Source organism: Triturus cristatus, chromosome 7 (assembly GCF_964204655.1).
Source record: "Triturus cristatus chromosome 7, aTriCri1.1, whole genome shotgun sequence".
Classification (NCBI taxonomy): domain Eukaryota; kingdom Metazoa; phylum Chordata; class Amphibia; order Caudata; family Salamandridae; genus Triturus; species Triturus cristatus.
The window spans coordinates 933,141,781-933,163,884 of NC_140590.1; the positions used below are offsets into that span (position 1 = coordinate 933,141,781).

A 22,104-nucleotide genomic window follows, 5' to 3' on the forward strand; every position below is an offset into this window, starting at 1 on the left:
TTGTGGTAATACTTGTTGAGGAACACCTTGTGTAAGCGACTGCATGGGTTGAACACTAGATAAAACTTTGGACGTAACAATTGACCTCTCGATGCTTTTCGCGATATCAATTGTTTCGCTCAAAGTGGGATTACAAGAAGTGAGCAATCGTTCCTGTATTTTCTTGGAAAAACAATGAAACACGAATTGATCTCTTATGTGTGTATCAACATTTGCACCAAAATCGCATTTCTCGGCTAATACTCTTAAATTAGCAATATAATCTTCTACTGAGTCATCTGAGGCTTGTTTACACATCGCAAAATTGAATCTCTCCAGAAGAACACTTGTTGAGTCAGGGTATTGTTTCCCCATGCGTAGTTTTGCTTCAACAAAAACATTCCAAATGGTGTCTTCGGACGTAGGAGCCGGGTAATGAGGAAGGTTCTCGAAAACTCTGCGTCCAGCAGCACCTAAATGGTTGAGAAGTAGTGCCAATTTCCTGGTAGGGGCATAAGCATCCGCACCTATGGCAGTAAGGTAATTCTCAAAGTCCTTTAACCATTCAGTCCATTTTAATTCAGGTTTGCCTGGTTTTAGAAGAAAAGAAGTAGGCTGAATAACTCCTTGAGCAGTTGCCATTTTAATGTAATGAGGTAAAGTAATGTACTTGAGACAAAAATCAAAACCAGGTTTCAAAAAAAAAAAAATTATCGCTTTGAATATGAAGCTCAATTAATAAACTGCGCCGAGATTTGAATAAAAATGAGGAAAAACGCATTAAAAATGCCAAAACGAACGTTGTACTGAAACTGATCGAAGAAACTTCGAAACTTAACCAAAATGGCCGCCGGCGTATGACGTCATCACGCTCCCATGAGGCTTTGCGGTCTTTTCTTGAGAGAACACTTGACACAGCAGCAGAACAGATCGAAAAATGGAACGCCTCCGTGAAGCTGAACGCTCTAAGGACTCCGTGAAGCTGAACACTCTAAAAGAGCTCGAAGCGGACGGCACGAGCATCCAGTGGCACGCAGGTTAGAGAAAATTCAAACGTAACTGCCGAAATGGCAAAGTCTAGAAAACGTTTTTTTTTCCAAAAATAAAGTCAGATAGCGCTAGCGCTTAACCCACCTCAATTATCCTGTATTGATCCGGTGGGCAGCGAGCGAGAATGGGACAGCCGTGAGCTCTTTAAATTGGTCAGGGTGCCAACTGACGAATTTCCAAATCTTCAAAGATGTACCCCACTCCTGGTACCAAGAAATGTAGCGTGGCGGAATCACACGAATCCAAGTCCAAGATGAGTTTCAAATAGGAGATTTAATTTACCAGTAGTAAATACACAAAGAGCCCACGGCACAGGAACAACGCCGTTACTCAGCCAACTCTAATACATCATATGAGATCATAGAATCATAGAACACAACGATGTAATCATGACATACTACAGTTCTAACATAAAAGGTTCTGCACTTAAAGATACAGATACATACAGCATACTACACCCCTGTGCCCAATCCCAGGGTACCTACCTATCCTCCAACTACCCAACTTACCTCTCGAAGTGGTGGTGGCACCTGAAGAATCTTCATCCCCGAGCTTGCAGTCTTTTTCCAATGTTATCCTATGAGGGATAGGGGGGCCTTGTTTGGTGGCTGCTGACTGGCAAGCCACGCGGCTGTGGGAACTGGGCTCCTGGTCACTTACTCAGGGCAAGTGGGGAAGTAGGTAGGAGTAGAGTTTTCACTGCCAGGGCCACTCGGGCGGCTGGGTGCAGAGTGCTTTTGAGCCTTCGGGCGCTCAATGGATTTCAATGGGAAATATCCGGTTAAGAAAAAGACTGGAAGCTCGGGGACGAGGATTTTTCAGGTGCCACCACCACTTCGAGAGGTAAGTTGGGTAGTTGGAGGATAGGTAGGTACCCCGGGATTGGGCACAGGGGGCCGTGGGGCGCCGCGTGCAGGGGTGCCTTTAGGTGTCGGGAAATCTTACCCTCTGTTGATCGCGGTTGGGGGGGCACCTGGTTCTGAGGCTGCAGGCTTCTTCAGGAGTGTCGATGGAGGTCCTTGGGTGCTGGACTCGGGGTCACAGTCGCCATGGGGTCGTCCTCAGGGTCTTTGTTCACTCCGGCACTGGCCAGGCTCGGCTGGTGCAGAGTGTGCTGGGTTCGCGGTTCCGGGCTTCTGCCAGGGGTTAGAGATAGGTGTGGTATTCTTAGTATTAGTGTGTTCTTAGTAAGCCTAGAATATAGAACTTAAAATATGGTAAGGTTGCCTAGAGATGTTTAGAACACTGAATGATGTGCAGAGGATATTCAAATAGGAGTGAAGCTGTTACTCTTGATGCTGTTGGATGAGGTTTCTTCATTTGCTTGTACCTAATAAAACCTCAATGAACTACTTCTGATCTTCGTGTACTTGATGAAGAGGCTACACCTCCACATTTTGGCGACGATTACCTACGTAAATCAAGAAGAAATCTCAAGAGAGCACATCTTGAAAGCTTTGACTCTTCTGAAATGTTCCTGTAACAAGAGAGCTTTATTCTACAAACAACGGTAGGATCTTCCATGTTACCTTTTAAGACCGTCAGCTGCTAGCGGCATAGGTAATTCAAGGCCTCTATTTAATGAGACTCTGCATACGCGTCTTGCCTGACCTTAAAGGCCTGTGCCTGACGCCTTTGGCCTAGTTACTACCACGCACAAGGAAAAGGCCTGAAACCATTATGATGTAATCACGTTCCAGGAAGAGTTCACTCACCATTATGATGTAATTATATTCCTGGAAGAGTTGTCTCACATGCATTGCCTGATCTGTGGGGCTTTTGCCTGACGCTTTGGGCCTACATAATTATTCTCGCTACTTTTTTTAGAGATAAGTGTAACCTCATCGCGCAACAAAATTTACATTGACAAGGAGACTCCGCATTATAACAATAGTGACTGTGGATATATATATATATATTTATTTATTCATGTATTTTGAGAAATTCATCAACACAATATAAAATTTATCTAAATTACAGAATTTTGTATTTAAGATATAGAAGACCCACAAGATTATTTAAAAAATATATAATCTTTAAATCCTTCGCATCCAATATGCAAAACGTCACAACTCCTCCATTTTTCTTGACGTCACCAGAAGATCCTCCAATTCCATGGCAGAAGTGGAAGAAGGTTTTCAGTCACTATGCTAGAGTTTGTGGCACTTCCTTAAGTGCAGAAAGGAAAACTTCCTTACTCATGCATTTTCTAGGTTCGGAAGGACAGGAGGTTTTCGAACATCTTCCAGAACTGTCAGATCAAGAAAGTAATTCTTTAAATGAATATGAGATATGTATAAAGAAATTAGATCTTCACTATCTTCCTAAAATAAACACTGTACTGGAGAGATACCATTTTGGTAGGCGCATGCAAAGACAAGAAGAGTCGGTACAACAATACATTACTGTTCTTCGGAAACTAGCATCTACATGCAATTTCGGTAACACACTGGATGAACGTCTAAGGGATCAATTCATGTTAGGTTGTGTACAAGAAAAAACAAGAGATGCGTTGTGGCAAAAAGACAATCCTTCCTTGGATGAAGTCATTGTCATTGCAAAGAGCAATGAACACAGTAAAGCTTGTGTTGACGTTCTTAAAAAAAATGACTCAGGTGAAAAATCAAACTGTACTGAGGTAAAGATCGTAAAACATGATGAGAAAGTAGTCAAATCCAAAACTTCTCAAAACATCTGTACCCCAAAAATCGGTCAATGAGAAAAAATTTGAAGGAAAATGTTATAGATGCGGCGACAATGGACATTTGGCTAATTATAAGGATTGTCCGGGTTGGAAAACAATTTGTAAAGTTTGTGGGAAAAGAGGACATCTTTCTAAATGCTGTAAAACCAGCAAACCTAAAAAGAAAATAAGAGAAGTAGAGGTAGATCTATTTGAAGATGATCTAGATGAAATTGTTGTTTCACAAGTACATGAAAATGACTCCGAGGGGCCGTGTGAAGAAGTTTTAGTAAATGATGCCCCAGTAAAGATGCTATTTGATTCAGGAGCGAAAATTACACTGATTCCAAAGTCCTTTTATGAAAACAAACTCAAAGATAAAGTCACTCTGTATAAACCGGATGTGAGACCCAAAGGGTATGGAGGGACTACCATTGATCTTCTAGGATATTTCGTAGGGACCATAGACTTGAAAGGAAGAATTATTCCTGGGAAGATTTATGTTTCTATGAAAGGAGACTCTCTTATCAGCTGGATACATCAAAAGGAATTAAATGTTTTTCTTGATCCAAATGAAAATCCCTCTGTGTGTTTGAAAGAAATTCCTCAGGTATCCTTAGTTAAAAACAAATCAAGTGAATGGATAAAAAAATTCCCTATTCTTTTTGGAAATGATTTAGGTTGTTTAAAAAAATATGTTCATCAAATTGTTCTGAAAAAGGATGCTATTCCGAAAATAGCAAAAGTCAGAAATGTTCCTTTGCTCGTTAGAGAACAAATGAAAAATGAACTAGACAAACTGATTGTGAAGGGAATCATACAGGAGGTAGAAGCAACTGAATGGGTTTCTCCGGTGGTGATGGCCCGCAAGGCCAATGGAGAGGCCCGTCTCTGCATTGATCTAAGAGAACTAAACAAAGCTGTTGTTGTCGATCACTATCCCTTACCCAATATTAGTGAAATGCTGTGTTCTCTCAATGAAGCTAAGCATTTTACTTCGCTGGACCTAACGTCTGCATATCACCAAGTCAAACTCCATAAACTTTCTCAAGATCTTACAGCGTTTGTCACACCCTTTGGCACATTCAAGTTTGTAAGGATGCCCTTTGGATTGATATCTGCAGCTTCTGTGTTCCAAAGGGTGATGGAAAGTGTTTTGCATAATGTCAAAGGTGTAACAATATATCAAGATGACATATTAATGTATGGTAAAGATGTCTTGGAACATGATACTAGGGTAACAGATGTTTTACAGAAATTGCAATCAGCTGGTTTAACACTTTGTGGAGACAAATGTAACTTTAATGTAAAAGAAATAGAATATCTAGTACATTTGGTCTCACAAGATGGTATCAAACCAAAACCTTCTCTAGTGAACTCCATCTTAAATCTAAGATCCCCTTCTAACAAAGACGAGCTGGTAAAATTCTTTGGCATGGCTGAATATTACCATAAATTTGTACCAAATTTTGCTGAAAAAACTGTCTCACTCCGTACCCTTATGAAGAAAGGTAATGAATTCTTATGGTGTAAAAAATGTGAAGAAGAATTCAATTGTATAAAAAATGATTTACATAATGCTCATAGTTTAGACAGTTTTGATCCTTCTAAAATGTTGTTTCTCTTAACTGATGCCAGTGCAACCGGCATTGGAGCTGTATTGAAACAAAAGGTAAATGGAAAAGATAACACTATACTTTTCATTTCCAGACCATTAAGAGGGGCAGAATTACAGTACTCTGTAATTGAGAAAGAGGCTTTAGCAGTTTTTTGGGCTATATGGAAATTAAGGAAATTTTTGTGGGGGAAGGAGTTTAAGGTTTTCACAGATCATAAACCCCTTAAGGAAGTTTACTCCAATAAGGGTATAGATTTTGTTTCACACAGAATTAGAAAATGGGTTGTGGCTCTACAAGAGTTTGAGTTTGAAATTTTCCATGTTCCAGGCTCAAACAATATCCTTGCAGACTGCCTTTCGAGACTGGGAGATAAGAACGATGAAGAGGTCAATGATACTGACCTGTTTGGTGGAGAGAGTTTTGATGAAGAAATCAATGTATGTTTAGTTAGTGAGGGAATGATCACAGAAGATGAATGGAGGGAAAATCTTACTAAAGATTCCATTTTACAAAAAGTAATTCATATGGTCAACAATGGTTGGTGTCACAAAAATGTGTGTGATGAAACCGTGAGAGGTTTCTTTCATGTAAAAGATGAAATGGCTGTTTTGGATAACCTTCTCTTACGTGGCAGTAAACTAGTACCTCCTAACCCTTTAAGAGATAAACTGGTGAGTAATGCACACTCTTCACACATGGGAATTGCAAAAACAAAGGAAAGGCTAAGAGAAGCATACTGGTGGCCTGCTATGGACACGCATGTAGAAAGGGCAGTACGTGATTGTGTTGATTGTTGCAACTCTGACAAATCATTAAAATGCAGGACTCAACCTATGGTTATTAGGCAGCAGGCTGCTGGACCTTGGTCTGACATCTCCATTGATATCTTAGGACCAATAAAATTAAAATCACAAGATCAATACATTATAGTATGCATTGACTTGTATTCTAGATGGCCAGAATTCAAAATTGTTAATTCTATTGAATCTGGTATTGTAATTACATTTTTAAGTGAACTATTTGAACATGAAGGGTATCCAAAGATAATCCTGTCAGATAATGGAGTACAATTCATATCTAATAGCATGCAATCTTTCCTAAAAGAGAGGGGAATTACACACAAGAGGGCTGCGCTCTATCATCCACAATGTAATGGTGTTGTGGAGAGGTTCATAAAAGTAACAATTCAGCAAGCTTGGTCTTGTGGTGACTCTTGGGAACTTGCAATAAAAAAAAAAGTAAGGGAATATAGGTTTTCACCTCACTCTTCCACAGGTGTCAGTCCCTTTCGTTTGTTTAAAGGGAGAATAGAAAATGTTTCTTTGCTTCCGTGTTGGGTTAGTGACAAAAGATTTTTGGCAGGTAACAACACTGATCCCATACCTGACTGGAAAGAAAAGGAAAAGAAGAAAATGCTTGAACGTAAATCTCACTATGATGTGAGAAAAGCTGTTAAGAAAACGATTGTACATGTAGGTGATTGGGTAAAGATAAAATCTCCAAGGAAATCTAGTTGTAATTCTAAATTTAGTAAACCTTTTCAAATTATTAAATTATTTGATAACGCCGTTAAAACCAGTGATCACAAAATCTGGAATCTTAGCAGGATTGCTGTTTTGCCTTCCAACATCTCTAAAGAAGGACATATCACAAGTAAATTTGATGAAGAAATTGTGTCTAACTCTGTTTTACCGAAAGATGTTGTTTGTGATAGACCTAAACGTGTAAAAAAGATTCCTCTTCGTCTACATGATTGTGTACCTTAGTTTTTCTGTATCTTTTATTACTTTGTATTCTTTAATGTGTTTATTCGGGGAACAACCTTTACAACGCAACTTTTACAACGCACTACCTTTACAACGCATTTTTTACAACGCATAATCCATTACAACGCATGACATTACAACGCATGACACTACAACGCATTTTTAAAAACTACCTTTACAACGCATTCCATTACAACGCATACTACCATTACAACGCATACCATTACAACGCATAATATTACACTACACTATCCAACAATTACCCTACTGTTGCACCCCCTGGAGTTAGAATAGTAATTTTTACCCCTATACTATCCAACACTTACCCTACTGTTGCACCCCCTGGAGTTAGAATAGTAATTTTTACCCCTATTCTATCCAACACTTACCCTACTGTTGCACCCCCTGGAGTTAGAATAGTAATTTTTACCCCTATACTATCCAACACTTACCCTACTGTTGCACCCCCTGGAGTTAGAATAGTAATTTTTACCCCTATACTATCCAACACTTACCCTACTGTTGCACCCCCTGGAGTTAGAATAGTAATTTTTACCCCTATACTATCCAACACTTACCCTACTGTTGCACCCCCTGGAGTTAGAATAGTAATTTTTACCCCTATACTATCCAACACTTACCCTACTGATGCACCCCCTGGAGTTAGAATAGTAATTTTTACCCCTATACTATCCAACACTTACCCCACTGTTGCACCCCCTGGAGTTAGAATAGTAATTTTTACCCCTATACTATCCAACACTTACCCTACTGTTGCACCCCCTGGAGTTAGAATAGTATTTTTTACCCCTATACTATCCAACACTTACCCTACTGTTGCACCCCCTGGAGTTAGAAAAGTAACTTTTACCCCTATACTATCTAATACTTACCTTAAATGCAATTTAATATTATGCGTTGTAATGGTATGCGTTGTAAAGGTAGTATGCGTTGTAATGGAAATGCGTTGTAAAGGTAGTTTTTAAAAATGCGTTGTAGTGTCATGCGTTGTAATGTCATGCGTTGTAATGGATTATGCGTTGTAAAAAATGCGTTGTAAGTGCATGCATTGTAAAAGTGTGCGTTGTAACGTCATACATCCGTTTATTCGGGGGGAGATGATGTGGTATTCTTAGTATTAGTGTGTTCTTAGTAAGCCTAGAATATAGAACTTAGAATATGGTAAGGTTGCCTAGAGATGTTTAGAACACTGAATGATGTGCAGAGGATATTCAAATAGGAGTGAAGCTGTTACTCTTGATGCTGTTGGATGAGGTTTCTTCATTTGCTTGTACCTAATAAAACCTCAATGAACTACTTCTGATCTTCGTGTACTTGATGAAGAGGCTACACCTCCACAATAGGTTTCGAGTAGAGCCTTCACTCATGGGAGTCCCAGGGGCTTAGAGCCAAAAGGTAGCCAGGTCCTCCGGGGTTGGTGAGGTTGCTAGCCACAAGAGATGCCGGGCTGGAGCAGGATCGAGGGTCGACAGGCCGGTAGGGCTGGGGCCAAAGCAGTTGGTGTCTTCCTCTTTTCAGCAGCTGCAGGGCAGGTCTTCTTTCTTCTTGCTCTTCGTAGTTTGGAATCTGGAATGGGAAGGTTCAGGGTGCCCCTAAATACTAGATTTAGGGGCGTTACAGGTAGGTGAAGGGCAGGGACCAATGGGTCCCCGTCCTGGGGTGAGTACACCCCCTATCCTGCCTCTCTCCTGTGGGAGGGGGGCAGTAGCCTAGTCCTGATAGTGTAGGGCTCCCCATCTTCAAGATGGCGAGAGCCCGGAGATGTGCTTCACCTCGCATCCCCCACCTGAGGAGTGGGGTTGGTAGGCTGGCACATCCCCTGTCCTTATTTGGGGTTTCCGGCCAAAGCTTCCCGCCAGAGTGGGGGGTTGCAGGGGCCTGGGGAAGCTCACAGAGGCGGCATGCCTTTGAAGCTTCCCCCTGCCCATCCTGGGGGAGGAGATTTAGCACCTCGCCCAGGATGTGCATTGTTGCAGGACCAGGAGAGCAGGGGCTCTCCTACCCAGGGGTCCAGCAACATGTCTGCTGGGTGGCAGCCTAGGCAGCCACAGAGCAGATGTGGATTTGTAGGTTAGGTTCGAGGGGGCACCTCTAAGATGCCCTCTGGGGTGCTGGGTACATTAAATCCCACACTGGCATCAGTGTGGGTTTAATGTGCTGAGAAGTTTAATACCAAACTTCTCAGTCTTTAGTGTTGCCATTATGGTGCTGTGGAGCTCGTGTTTGACGAGCTCTCAGCACCATGTACTCTTAAATGGCAGCACTGCACTTACAGGGCTCAGGAATGGACCTGGCCACTGTAGGGGCACAGGGCTCCTGCTCCTGTGCCCACACCATTGGCATAAGGCACCCAGCTAGAGGGGTGACTGATGCATGCCATGGCAGTGTATGTGATGGGCATGGCACACAGGGATGTGTGCCATGTCGACTTTGTTTTTGTCTTGCACCCAAACACTCAGCCTGCAAAGGCAGTGTGTGTGTGTAAGGGTACAGGGCCTCTAAGAGTGGCACAAGGAGTGCTGCAGCTCTTAGAGGCCTTCTTTGGTCACAAAGCCCTGGGTACTTAGGGTACCATTTACCAGGGGCTGACATGTGGCTAGGGTTTGCCAATTTGGGTTTGGTTTGTTTTAGGGAAGGAACATAGGCCCTGGGCACCTGATTGGCAGGAGTCCAGGGTACACTCAGTCAAAGTACATTCAGCAATTCAGCAAAAAGTGGGGGCATACCATGCAAGAAAGATGGCACTTTCTCACAATCTCATTCTGAGAAAGTATATTTTAATACCCATTGTTGGTTCTAAAATAAAACAATGATTATTTTTTATATATAAACTATTGGCCTAGAGTTCAGTTATTGAGTGTGTGAGACCATTTGCTGACTGAGTGTGTACAACAAATGCTTTACACTGTCCTCTGATACTGCCTTACTGCTCGACCAAGCTACCACTTTAGAGAGTAAGGTTATATCTAACTTTAGCCTTTGCCAAGCCTTTGGGGACTGTGGACTCTGTACACCCTGTACCTATTTGGGGACAGTATATACAGAGCCACTTTCTCACACATGCTGCTCAGATACTTCTACAAACCAAATTGTGGAAAAACAGCGCATTGAGATACGTGCCCACTGCCTGCAGCTAACTTACAAGACAGAACAGTGAATCCTTCCAGGTGCTCACTCAATCGTTCATTCTTCTAAGGTTAATAAATGAGACAACCTTGAAACGTCATGCACCAGAAAACCAGCCCGTTCAGGTGACTTCCCTATGGACCTAAAAAAAAGCGCCTGTCCTCTAATGCTCACTGAAGGCAACAGGCACCTTACATCTACTGTTGGCTGGCTTGTTTAAAGTGACTGGTATGTCGCAGCTCGTACAAGGTATTCAGTGCAGCTTGTGTGAAGTGACTTGACTATCTTATTGCAGCTCCTGTAATGCGTCTGGACTGTTGCAGCTCATAGAAGGTGCAACAAGTACTGACATGCCCATAATATGATGTGATGGTTGGACGGCTCTAAAGCCTTGGCAACTGAACTTCAACTTGGCAGCAGAACTGGGGCAGGTGGCCTTTTTCCTGTGCATCAGTAGCCAATTAATTTGAAATCCGATATTGTAATGTTAACTTCTGCAAACACCACTTCGATTGTAAATAATAATGGTGCCAATTTATGACATAATTAGTAGTCAGTAACCTTACGCCCCTTCCTTGACCTCCATCTTCACACCACTGTATAGATCTAATAATCGTGAATATCGTGAAACAAGCATGATTAATGCACCTTTGAGGGGGCAGGCAGCCAGCCCAGACACAAGCCTCTTAGAACTGCGCGTCCCGTACAATACCACGAACACCACATACCTGTCACCTGGCTCTGCCCACGAAATCCCTATATTAAATCATACCTGGCTGTTTTTATATTAATCTCTTTGTGTTAACCTAACAGACAGCGTGCGCATTATATGAGCCATGATCTGCCTAAAACAGTTTATAGCTTTAGTGACCATACAATTTCTAGAGCTGTGGAATAAAGGGAATAGACAAACTTGTCGATAGTTTACCATCGGAACCTACCACCAGCTGCACTCTCAACTACTCGCTAACCTTTAGACCATCCAGGTAAGGGGTGATGATTACTTGTTTGTATGTGCACTGCGCTTTCGGTGCGCTCTGCGGTGTGAGAGGTTAAGAACAATTTATGGCCCTGTTGCCTGATTTGGTATGTGCATGATGTTATGCTTTTAATTAAATTCTCTGTGACAATTCATGCAGATTTGAGAATGAACGCAGTAGTTAGTTTTGGGATTGCTCAAACTTTTGAACTTTTTATACCGAAATTATTTCAGCCCTTACTAGACATCACTAGAATGTGTTAGAATGCAGTGAGAGGTTAGCGACGTACAGTTCAGCACACCCTGTTCACCAGAGTCGTGTTGAGCAGCAGATATTTCGAAGAAGCTGGAGCAATATATAGTGCTATGAACAAAGGACCCCGGACTTTGTATGTATATGATTAACCCTGAACTGCTCAACATCTACAACCTGGAAGCAAAGACTAGATTCCTGGTACTTTCGCCGAAGTTCTCCCAACAGCTTAAGGTGACTAGAAACACGACAGGATGATCCCGGGGAATGAAGTTTGCCGGATAAGCCAAAAATGAGGGCCCCTGGTGCTATATTATGAGTAAGGCTCCCTATTTTGCTTTTTTTTACTGATTTTTACAGATACATACGGAAAACCATTTATTTTCCTGTCTGTTTTTTTAAATGTGGGTAAAAACGGAAATATGGGTTGTTTTTGAGTGATTCAAAATGCTGTCAATCATGACTGCCAGGCCAATAGCTGTGCAGATTGACAGGCAAGAGGATTAAAACAAGCATTTGCAATGCAATAGGTCTCGTTGTAGTTTGCATTAGTGAGCCATTAATGGCCCAGATCAGAAGGCATGGCTGTGCAAAAAGGAAAAATACTTCAGATAACCATGAATAATAAGCAATGGAATTAAAATCTAAAAAAGGCAACAACAACCCTTTGTTAGAATAATGTAATTATTGGTTGCTGAGCTTTAATAGAAAATCCCTGCAAATCTAAGTGAATTAAAATCGGAATTCTGGTACACCGTGAAACGTTATGCAACTGAATAGGTTATTAATTTTCTTTATAGACTGAACATGCTTAGAATGCCTTGGCTTGGTTGTACAATGGCAATCCCTATAAGATATATAGGGCTATACACATGTACATTGTAGATCCTAGGCTTTTCCGCTTTGAAAAAAACTATTGACTTTACAGGATATTTTCCACCTGCTTTAATGGGGAATTACAATAGCTCCAACTCTAGCAAATGCGAGACCTGTTGCATTGCAAATGCTTGTTTATGAAGGTTCCAACACGAACAAAGACCCTGGTTATACAGGACAAGTGGTCCATTCTCACCGCTACTTGATTTTTTGAAAAAAATACAAACCCAGCAGCCCTACACATAATCAGTATCCAAGGTGTGTGAGGGATGTTTTTTTGAGGCGGGGGTATAAGTAACTGAAGGTGGTGGTTAGCTAATGTGAAGCACAATGGGCTAAAATAGAAGGGGAGTCAGAGTATAGCGTTGATTCAACCTTAGATTTAAATCAATCATTCCATGGCAGCAGGTTTACATGATAGATCCCAAATGATCAAAATAGCGAACAGTCTTTCATCTCCTTTAGCGGTCGGTCAAGGTGTCCCTCAAGGCTCTATACTTGCACCCACACTGTTCAATCTCTACTTAGAACCGTTGGGAAATCTCCTGAGTAAATCCGGGATCCACTATCATCTATATACGGACGACACTCAAATCTACTTTAAGGTGGCCTCCACTCACGATCTCTCCCTCCTAAGCTCTACTCTCGACTCCACTCAAAACTGGATGTTAACTCATCAACTGGTCCTGAATCCCTCCAAAACTGAATTCCTCCTCCTCTCCTCCTCACTTTCTCCTCCCCCAGTGCAATCATGGATGGATCAGATTAATCTACTGAACAATAAACCCATCATTGTCGAGAGCGCAAAATCCCTTGGCGTCATACTCGACAAAAAACTCAATCTACTCTCCCACATCGATTCCATTGCAAAGTCTGCTCGATACCAACTGCGCCTTCTTTGGGGGATTTGTCGCTTCTTCCCGGAGCACGACCTTAAAACCCTGGTCCAATCGCTGGTTCTCTCCAGATTAGACTACTGTAATTCTCTTGTTACTGGCCTCCCCAAATCCCACCTGTCCCCCCTGAAGTCTGTTCTCCATTCAGCAGCTCGCTTCATACATGGGGCCAAAAGAAGCGACCACATCACACCCATTTTATCCACCCTCCGTTGGCTTCCCATAGAGGCAAGATCTATCTACAAGACTGCCTGTATCACCCACAAAGCCTTGCACTCATCCTCCCCTCGCTACCTGGCGGATAAACTGAAACTCTCTGGTGGCTCCAGACCATCACGGAATGCAGAAAATGTATTGCTTGAACCTCCCACTTTCAAGAAGGAAAGATCGATGTCCCAATCCTTTTCAGGCAACGCGGTGAGAATTTGGAACTCACTTCCGCCTCAGCTCCGGACCACCACCTCTTCCCAGGCCTTCAAAACTGACCTCAAATCTCTCCTCCTTCAAAGACACTTCCAAATTTAATTCACGCCCTATATTTTCTGAAGGAAGTCCTTCCATTATAGGAAATTCTGTTCTCCATGCCTATAGAAGTGCCTTCCCAGTGTTTTGTGTTTTGAGTGTCTGCCATATATTGCAGTATTATACTTTTACTTGTATTTTGATCGCTTTTGTAACATGCACACGTGTCACTTTCTCCTTTTGTAACGTATCGTATGCTACCTCTTGTATTTTGTTTGCTTTTGATACATGCACTACGGCCACCACTGCCTCATGTAACGTAACTTCTGTTTTAGTGTTCTGAGTGTCGGCCATTTATTGCAATTTTTTTCCTTTTACCTCTATGTGTACTTTGTATGCTCTTGTAACCTGCACACATCACTTTTTCCGTTTGTAACGTATCGTTTGCTACCTCTTATATTTTGTTTGCCCTTGATACTTGCACAATTTTCACTATTGCCTCATGTAACGTACCGTTTGATTTTGTAACATGCTCACTTGTATTTTTGCTCCTTATGTATCATTACTGCTGCTATTGTGAAGCGCTCTGATACCTTCGGGTAAAGTCCGCGCTATATAAAAACGCATTAAATAAATAAATAAATAAATTTTCCCTTTTGTTGCGTTTCCTTGTATCTTAAAAATAGCACAACGGAAAAAGAATAACTTGAGAAAGTCATATATATTTAACTGTATACACAATTACAATGCTGTTCACGCCTACTACTTGAACATCAAAACGGGATTATTCCTGGTGTCCCGTCAACAATCAAGGTCATAATTGGAACTCAGTTGAAAAAATCTCCCGTCGGACATTTCAAAAGTCTGCCTGTAAATGATACCGGTAACCCAGAAGCTGCCATCTTGGAGTCATGTGACGAATCTTCTATTTGTAAAGCACCAATAGAAACGCGACACCAACACATCTACAACATGGCCGCCCATGGCCCCGCCCACGTGCGCAGAATTAGAGGCGCAGTTGCATTGTTTCTAGGGCGCAGTGCATTGTGGGTCCTTTTTTGTGGCCTCCGAGGAGCGGGCGTTGCAGGTAGGGGTATGTGGCGTCGTTAGAAATTATGTAAAATAAAGGTTTGTTCAGGGCGCGCGCGATTTTTGCAACATTTGGTGTTTGTGGGTTGTTTGAATCTTTTTCTGCAACCTATTTCCTTCGGGTATTGTGGATTACTTGCGTTCGTTCAAAGAGCATCGGGTTGGGCCTCAACATATTGTGTGCCGCAGCGTGCAGACTCTGCTTTCTATTCTTTCAATTGCTGTTGTATGGATGTTGTTGACTCCTGTATGATTTTTTTATATGGTAGAAAGGTTTCCGTTGCCAGTCCTCTCTAATTGTTACCCTGGTTATTTTTTTTTTCTTCTTTTCAATTACTTTGGAAACGTTCACTACTGAACCTCGTGTATGAACATTGTTCGACGTATTTTAGCGCCAGCTTCCGGATTCTGTCTGGGCTGCATTACTATTGCGCAAAAACACATTTATTTGGTAGACGAAGCCTATCATTTGGCGTTAATTTCTTCATATGAAGTGTACTGAAAATGCGACATTGGTAAGCGTAGTGAGTAATCACAGGACCCTGTTCCGCCCCCTCAGGTGTGTATCACGTCTGCTGATTCAGTTGCTGACTCGTACAGAGGTTAATTTAATATTAAACGCTAATGGCAGATGTCGTCCATTGACTTGCCTGTTTTGAATTCTTTCTGTATGCTTATTGTTACCTTTCGATGTAGGATGGTGCACTCGAATTAGGATAATACTGCAATTTTTATCCGCATACTAAAATGGCTGGTGTTTTCTTTAACCAAGTGTCCCGGGCTCCCATGGATGTGGCTTGCCGAGTGATAAGATTTGTCGATGATCATAGGTTTCTTTTGTTTGTGGATTTGAGGGGCCAAAGTATGTATTTAAATGTTGTAAGTAGAGAAAACAAATGCATCAGTCAAACCCATTAAAATACGTGAACAAAGTATACTTATTCTTTAACGGGTCAATCTCATTTAAAAGTACTGCATTCAATTCGAAAATAAGAAAGGAATCCACGAAGTAGACCAAATCCTAAGTTGAACCCTTGGTGTAAGTGCTCCAATGCAATATGGATTTCGAATATTAATACGATCCCTAAAAAAGATTGGGGAAAACCCACCCCATCCGGTTTCTGACCACCTGTGACTATGACTCCATGAAGTCTGTTAGGGTTACTTGTGCGTGTCTGAAACAATGACCTCAAACCTAACCGTAGTAGACTTATAAACAATGTCTGTAATGCATTAGGTGCTGTCACCCGACTCCTTACTTATCGGAGGGGTTCACCATCTAAAGTGGTAGTCTTTTGTTTTAGGGTTATTATTCCGCAGTAATGATAAGCAATCCAGCACCAGCTTTGGTCTAGGCGCCCAACTTAATTGATGGACGCTTGCTTCTATCACGATATATTGCAAACATTTTTTTACCATTAACGTGCACACTAAAGCTCAGCATGTCACCTTACAATTCCTCTCAAAAAGAATAAATCGGTCATCACGAAGCTTCGTGACTCCAATCAATTAAAGCTAGTACAGCTGCCAAGCAACCTTTACATTTGCGGAGTAACCAATTATTCACATTAACACAACAGAGATTATGTTTTGGGTACAAAACACTTAAAAGAAAAATGAGAACTCCTTACATGGAACATGTCTCACTTTACTCAAACTGGATTGAGAAAACACCCTCTGGAATAAATGAAAGCAGACGACTACTTACCTACTTGATGCAGAACTATGACGAGAACAAGCAGGTTAATTAAAAGATGTACGGATTTGAAACCACTCTTAATGGATAAATGAGTGAGATACATTTTAAAGTTTACACAATCTTTATGCCGTTATTTGTGTGGTGTTAACAAGTCATTTGGTCATATTCTCTGCCGTTGCTCATGCTTGTATATAAGAGAATAGAAGTAAAGGAACAACATTTTCAGTCTTCTGCCTTACAATGTTATAAAGTTGATGTTACATTTTTAGGTAGCTTTTAAGCATTTAAAATTGTGATCAAGCAGAGTTCTTAGTAATCAGCACTTTCTTCTACTGATAGTGATTTATATTTACCATGGTGTTTGTTTGTCTTTGAAATATGCGTCTTAATGGATTGCCTATGTGAAACTAAAATATGTTTTAATCTGCATTTAGCTGTTTAAATTAGGCTTTACCATAGTTTACATTGGGAAGGTTAAGTAAATCAACTGATTGAAACTGCTCCGATTAAATCCAGCCATGTTTAACAGTACACGCGTATTTAACGTTAATTGCCAGTTTTTCGTTGTTGTGGCTTTCAAGATTAGAAGGGCCTGCTTCAAATTGTAATTTTATTTTGAACTAATCAATCTATTCATTGTATGTCGTAAACGAACAGGATTTCCGAGTCATTTGTGGAGATTGCATCCGAATTCTTGATTTGGTTTATTATGATTTGCATGATACTATAGCCCTGCATTCAGTCTTGACTAGTAGAGTAGTGTTAAAATGTTTATCGTTCACCTTCCATGGATTTTGGTGCCTTGTACAGTGTAACCAGTCATTGGTGGGTCATGTGTATGCATGCTGGCCAAGAGGGAACTGACTATGCATTGGAAATCCGGGGGGCCTAGCTTCTTGCGGTGGAGGGCGGCGTTTGCGCGATGGTCGGGGGCTGAGGGTACGCTCCGGGTGCAATTGTGTGGGAAGGATGTTCCTTCTCCTGGATACTTGGTATTGGTGATAAATATGCGGTACTCCTTGGACGGGTTGAGGTAGGGGGATGGGTGTTGCAGTTGTTGATTTGGAAAACAATAAAAAACGTTTCAACAAAAAAAAAAGTGTATGCATGCTGCCTTGTCTCGTAGCAAAGCAGACCTGGTACCATAGGCAGAATCGTGTTTTGTATTAAACCCACAATGCTTATTCACGTTAGTTTGCTCCAAAAGTAAATTACTTCCGTGTCTGCTCGCAAACTTAATTGCAGGCATGTTGCAGATAATGTAAAAGTTTTATATCCTGTCCCTGTAATGTCTATTTGAGATGCCTTTTACATTTCACTGGTCTCCATCCAAAGTACACAATTTTGTTTTTGCCACGGTTGCGTTTAAGACGCGCACATCACTGCTTGGCTAGTACATATAATCAATTTTTGCTTTCTCGTAGCTTCCATATGTTCACCATTGTGGTGTTGTGCTAAAAAAGCATGTGAGTTCATATCCCTTATCTATTGCCTTTGCAGCTGAATGTACTTCCACCCATTTGTATTAGCTTCAACGAAATCATACTTAACATTTAGTCCAGCAGCCTTTCTGCATGTATTTTATCAGCGAATGCTGGACTTAATGGACAAATGGAAGTCAATCTTACTTGGGCAACCAGTTGAATACAAGCAGCAAAAAAGTCAATCTTGTCCGTTGGATGTTGATGTTAGGCTATTGAGCTTTGCCAATGAGGGAAAGCATTGTTTGAAAAAGTATGAGAACATTTCAAAATACTAGAGGAAAATCAGCTAAATACTTTGAGATATCTTGAAACTGTACATTAAATTCATATTAACAGTACGGTGGTGTCGGATATTGGCCACACACAGTCTAATCTACTCTCCACAGGAGTAGGAAGTGAAACAAATGTTATGGTGCTTTGCAGCAGCCGAGACTGCAGGTGTATGGACCTCAAAGATCGAAGGCATCTCATTTGTACTCAATAATATTAAGTCAACTGTCTGCCTCAAATACCAGCTGAGTGAATGCTCTCGCCTGCCACCCCTAACGCAATTGAGATTGACAGCCAAGCAGCAGTGGGCTGACCCAGCAGGCTCTTGAGTATTGTTATTGTACAGAGTAGATCTGTAAAACTAGATAAACAAAAAACGTCAATATGCACGACCTAGAAAGGTATGTAGAAGAAAGAGCCACATACTAGATATGCCTTTTTTGGGCCTCTGCGTTGTTATGCAGCGAGTCCCTAACATAATGTATTTGGCAGCATCTTTTTAGACATTCTTTTTTTTTTTTTTTTTTTTTTTTCATTCATATTTTATTTTTCGGTTGGCTTTTCTGGTTAACCAGGAACTGTGAGCCATTCAGTAGTGGCAGGTTTCCTGTGCCTCCTTTTTGTTTAAAGCTGTATTGTGATCATCTGCTATGAAGGTACACATTGAAGAGATTTGTGGCCCTTTTCAAGCCTTTCCAGGCTTCCAAAGATTCTTATCGTCGCATTTCTAAACCATTCAGTAGTACAATCAATAACAGAATTATGTGGGCCTTAAAGTGACATTTGCAATTTGGTCAACCCACCTGAATGTCCGGTCCTTAACCTGTGTGCACATCTGATACTTCCCACGTGTCTTTGTAGAAGACTAATGAGTGTAAAACAACCCATTATGGCAAGTCTCAGTTTAACCTTTTAAGATACAATAAGTATTGCATTGAAGTCTTGTTCTAGGTAGTTTTACGTTGAACCAAGTCCCTGCCCTCGTTACAGGGTGAATTGTGTATTTTTTTTTGGGGGGGGGGGGGGGTGATTAAGTTGTCTACATAGAGTAGAAACAAGCTTTTTTTAAAAAAAAAACATTTTTTTAACTTGGGATGGTACTTGTCATTTGTGCAACATTCAATCCCCCTGTAATAATATATGCACACCTCCCCTAATCACATGGTGCACTTCCCCGAGTCTCCTTACATACCTACAACACGTCAACCCACACGCTTGAGGCTACCAAATTTAGTTATGATTCTCATCTAATTCTCTCCAATACAGTAGAAAGACAGAAGCATAGTCCGTGGAAAGATGTCAAGATTCTCATCTCAGTTGTTTTTTTTTTTTTACTGCTTTATGAAAGGTTGTTTAAATTTCATTTGCCTTCTCTTTAGTAAATAGCTAGTTCTATTCACCTGGTGGAAGTTGAAAAATCAAACATTTTGTTTTCATTTCTGATAGGCGTGGCTGCGGTTTCCCCCAAAAATTTACATTTTATGCGTTTGACAACTCGTCGCAGATTCAGTGATGCTCACTTATGAAGAGGTTATTGATGAGACTATTTTAAAGGGTGTCTTACTTTCTTTTATTTCAAGTAAAAAAAATATTCGTACAGATAGAATAGAAACAAAGGCAAAAAAACGAAAGCAGAAAATATTACATGCTGTAATATGGTCGACTCTAAGACTTAGATATCACCAATCAAACATGATTGTACCCAGAATTAGCAGTTGATATAAGAAAAATCAATCAGCATTATAGTTTGAGAAATCCCAGCTAAAACCTACCCACATTTTTATCAAACTTTCTCAGAGAGGAAGGACCTCCTAGCTTTGGCCAAGGCCAACTCAGACTCCTAAATTTGTCTCAGGAGCCAAACATTCAGATGCCGGTGGGGGGGAGCAGCAGAGGTCCATGCCAGTGATCCATAACTAGTACAGATTATCATTATTGTCGTTAGACACTTGATACCCCGTCGTACTCAAACGTGACGCCCATCATTAACTCTTTAGGGATAATGAAACTTAGACCAGAGGAAGTTAGCTTAGTTACCCCGACCCAAAAGTCCTGTAAGGCAGGGCATGTGGCAAACATGTACAATATCTGCAATTAGCAGACTACGTTTCAGGCAACTTACTTTATCCATTGACTCCTTCTCACCCCATGTGGAAATTAATTCCGGGGTATAATATAAAAGACAGTTTTGAACTGTTGTAATTTCAGATTGATGAAGTGTGTACCAAGCAATCTGCAATCTCCAATGATCTCTGAGACAAGAATATCGGAAGATGATAGCCAGCTCCATTTTGTTGCCAGTAGCACACTGACAAAAATCCTGATATACCATGCTTATCAACTGTTTCCTGCCTAGTTTATATAGTTGTACTATTAGCTCTGTACCTTCACAATCCAATGAGCAGAAGCCATACAGTTGCCCCATAATCTGAACCCCATATCGCGCCCAGGCCCTACCAGTTTGATCATGAAACGCTGGTGAAAAAGCAGGATTATCCCAGAGCGACGTTTCTTTATTTAAAAAAAAGCTATTGAATATTTATTTCAAATTGCCTGCCAAATACGAATAGCATCCTTCACAACCTCAAACCAAACCCTCTTCTAATTATTAGGATATTCCAGCCGATAAGAGCCTGGACCTTGCCCCAAACGCTCGCTGATAGCGGAAAGGTGCTGTATCTGGTTCCACCGAATTAATAAGCTGTGCAGGCCCGTCGACAAACACAGCCCAAAAATGTAGCTTAAAATCGGGGAGTTGAAGCCCCCCTTGCTTATATGGATGTTTCATAAATTGAATTTCTCGTCCGCTTATATAATGGGAAGCAGCTGACACCCTGTCGGGTACCGCAGTGTATCTGATATGTATTTGAATACCTCCCGGAATATACCCTCCAGTCACATGGGGTCTTATATAATGCCTGTACCAATTGAATACATTTATCCCTGATACCAGAATCGCCTAACGTAGTCCGCATACACTCCCAGCATGCGTTCACAGGCCTTCTCAGCATCTAATAAAATATACCTATTCTTGCTTTTTATGTTGGCTTCTGGTATGCGTTGATTTTTGCTCTAGCGTTTGTCGTACACATCAGATTTGACCTATGGTTTGTTCTTTTCTTAGTTCTATGTTCTATCTGTGTGATTCCTTTATAAAAACGAATTCTCCTTCATATGGAAGCATGTATTTTTCTTTGATGTAATCTAGTGGTACACCCAAGTCAAACTTCTAATCAATCGGTCACAAATGTCCTCCTATGGGAATTTGTTAGTTTCTAATCTTTTTCAAAGTTTTGAAAACACAATACCTATTCATAAGCAAATCCAATCCAGCACTCCCTTGAAAGTGAACGGCCACTGTAACCTACATAACATTCTAGGAATGTACTTTCTGAAACTTTCATTTATTTTGCTTGCTTTATCAACAACTTACGCTTTGTTAAACTTGTTGGAACCATTTGTTCTTTGCCCTCCAAGCGCCTTAATTGCTGATGTGAAATAACTTCTCTTGACTATTCTCGTACTTACAAATGCACCCCTATTTCAACTCATTTGTTGTTTCTCTATCGGCCTTCATTGAACCAGCACATTTTATTGGCCGTATCGGTGTCTCCCAACATTAGTTATTTGCTTCTATTTTTAATATCCCTTGGATTTTTTTTTTCCTCTGACACCCCCAGATACAACATTTGAATAACTGTCGGTGATTGTGGTATACTTATCACTGGCTGCATAACTAAAAGGCAAAAACAAAGATCAAATTCAAGAATGAAGGATAACCTTTGTGGTTGAGTTGGTGTGTGAGGCTGCTAGTGTTTGTATCGGCCACACTGGATTAGAAATATAAGGTCT

General features: G+C 41.0%; 1 protein-coding gene across 4 annotated transcripts in view; it reads left to right on the plus strand.

The window, feature by feature from the left end:
• Nucleotides 1–14,682: 14,682 nt before the first annotated feature.
• Nucleotides 14,683–22,104, plus strand: part of MATR3 (matrin 3) — a 225,390-nt gene continuing 217,968 nt past the window's right edge. Inside the window, exon 1 of one of the 4 annotated variants that reach the window (XM_085617886.1) lies at nt 14,683–14,797. The gene's annotated coding sequence lies outside the window, so the exon portion shown is untranslated. Of the gene's footprint in view, nt 14,839–22,104 lie in introns of all 4 variants that reach the window. The other 3 variants (XM_085617885.1, XM_085617887.1, XM_085617888.1) reach the window with 3 other exon arrangements.